The sequence below is a fragment of the Telopea speciosissima genome, chromosome 6 (assembly GCF_018873765.1).
Source record: "Telopea speciosissima isolate NSW1024214 ecotype Mountain lineage chromosome 6, Tspe_v1, whole genome shotgun sequence".
Taxonomy (NCBI): Eukaryota; Viridiplantae; Streptophyta; class Magnoliopsida; order Proteales; family Proteaceae; genus Telopea; species Telopea speciosissima.
This window is the reverse complement of record NC_057921.1, coordinates 4964382-4967293: the sequence shown is the minus strand read 5'-3', so window position 1 is coordinate 4967293 and position 2912 is coordinate 4964382.

Genomic DNA, 2912 nt, shown 5'->3' with positions numbered 1-2912 from the left:
TGAGGACCCTAGCACATCAGCATTAGCTACAGGTATAACCTTCAGTCTTTAGTTTTGAATCCTTAATTAATAGGTTGATTACATTAAATGGGCACCATGCTAGTGACTAATACCTTGGACAATTTTTTGTTATAGGTCCCACATGTAAAAGATGGTGTACAAGAGCCCTCTGAGTGAGAAATAGGCCAAGTACAGACAAGAGAGGTCTGTAGCTAAATCTGTACGACCAGGTTATTGGCCCCTACGCTGGAGAGTGTGCCACATACTGGACTATGCTGATTGGAAAAAGGTTTCACTCCATCATAAACAAGATGCTTGGAATAATATTAAGGTATGGTGATATCCCAACTACTCGGTGTAGCGGGTATGGGCAGTTAAGAAGCATCATATAGATAAACTCAGTGTTGCAGAGATGAGGATGTTGAGATGGATGAGTGGCAAAACTAGGAAGGGTAAAGTAAGGAACGATCATATCAGAGCTGGTTTGGGAGTAGCTCTGATACATGATAAGCTACCAGAATGTCGTTTGAGGTGGCATGGTCATGTTCAATAGAGGTCTTTGGATGCTCCAATATTGAGGAGTGATTTGATTCAGATTGAAGGAACTAAAAGAGCCAGGGGCAGACCTAAAATGACTTTAGGAGAAGTGAGGAAAGACATTCATAGCTTAGGCCTTGTATCAAGTATGACCTTGAACAGAGCTTGATTAGAGGGCAAGGATCTATAGCTGACCTCATTTAGTTGGGATAAGGCTGAGTTGTTGTTGTTGGTGATGTCCCAACTACTCTTCAAGATATAAAGGATACAGTTTCATGCTTATGTGATTTATTGATGAGTTGAATTTTCTACTAATTCAACCTGTATAACAAGAAAAAATTAATATTAGTGATGTGACCCAACGTGGTATTTTTATGAGATTGGGCCACATGTGGCGGGATTACAAGGTCGAACAGACAAAGAAGAGATATTCTAATATATACGATTCCCCTCGCTCTACAGATCCAATAGACATTCCAGCAAGTCAGTGGGAGTACCTAGAGGTGGACATCTGAAGAATGGAAGGTAATATAATTTTTTTGAAACAATGAATTGCGAGGTTTCCTTTTACTTGATTCCCTAAGATAGTAATTTTGTTAACGATGGGTTTGATGTATTATAGGTTAAATCTATAAAAATAAAAGTAGGAGGGAACAACAGAATATGTTCCATACAGCTGGTCGAAAGAGCTTTGCACAGGTGGCAAAAGAGATGGTAAGTTTCTTATGCACAATTTACGAACAATTGGTAATGTCATTAATAATGCGTGTGAAATTATTTGATCTAACTCTCATATCTGCTTGTTCAGCATCCGAAAAATCCTAACTGTGCAGAACCTTCCAAGGTGGAACTATTTAAGGAAACCCACAGAAGGAGGGATGGCAGCATCATAGATCAGGCTTCAAGACAAACCACAGTAAGTGTTTGTGTCAGAAGTGCCTACATATATATGTTATTCACATTCACAGAACTCCATGTAGAGATTGTGTTTGTCCCCTATGTTGTATAGAGTTAATTATGCTATTGTTATTCATAGATGTTCGTTAACCTGTTTTACATTGGTTTGTAGGACAAGTTGGACAAGAAATTGGATGATTTGCCCCCGGATTATAAGAAAGCTGTCCAAGACAACATATGTGTAGAAGTTCTGGGCCCTGATTCATGTGGCCGAGTGTGCAGTGCAGGCCTAGGCATAAAGCCGAGTAGACTTGGCCTTACAGAGAAGAATATAGAGGCAAGGCAGCAACATGAAGCCACGTAAGCTACAATTGCAGAGTTGAAGGGAGAGGTTGATTCTTTGAAGAGCTTTTGGGTAGATGTATTTGTTAAATCTTAAAGTTTAACCTTTGGAATTATCTGTTTTTTTATTTTTGAGAGATGTAGTGAGGAATTTATGTATTTTGTGTGTGGGCCTTGATATTTGAGCTTGCTTGCACATTTCCCACATCACCCTCCACCCATCCACTTCCCTAGTCAAAACCTCTTTCTTATGTCCCTATTTCCCAACGTATGCCTTCCTTTCCCATGTGAGCATCCATTCCATTGAGTGACCCTTTCCCATCCTATCATCATTTCCAAGTTCCACCTTCTCCATTCATATCTCTCGGTTCACATAACTTCAATCTTGGAAGTTGGTCAATTGCCTTGATCTTCTCCTTTCACTTACCTATAAAGAACCCCATTTCTCCATTCAATCGAATCAATCAATCAACCATATTACCTTGTGTGCAAGCTTGTCCTCATTGCCCAACATCTCTGTATCTGAAAAAGTTTATCTTCTCTTATCCTATTGGAGTAATATTATTGTTCTTCTTCAATTTTTTGGTTGTGAGTCTTGGGCTAGTGGAAATTTTATTTTCACTATTTGTAGAAGCGGGTTTCGGTAATTGGAATTCGTCTTTCTTCACATGGTATCAGAGCTACAAGAGTGGTAGCTTGGTGTCTTCAAGATTCTCTTGGTGAAGAAGCTCAATTGCTGCTCCAAAATGGATTCAAGTGGAAGGGTTGTCGGGCTTGGTATTGAGGCTCTCAATCAATCCAATTACAAGGTATGGCGGTCATGCATGGAGTCTTACCTTCTTGGTGAAGACTTGTGGGAGGTTGTTGGTGGTGATACTAGAGTGGCACCAGAAGCCACGGAAGAAAATGCCGATGCATTGAAGAAATGGAAGATTTCTAATGCAAAGGCCGAGTTCATTTTGAAGAGGTCTATTGCTCATGATTTGTTTGATTATATCATTGGGTGTAGGACGGCATCTGATATATGGAACACCCTCAATGGGTTGTTCAATAAAAAGAATGTTGCTCGGTTACAATTATTGGGGAATGAGTTGGCCAATAGTTCTCAAGGTAATCTTTCCATCTCTCAATTTTTC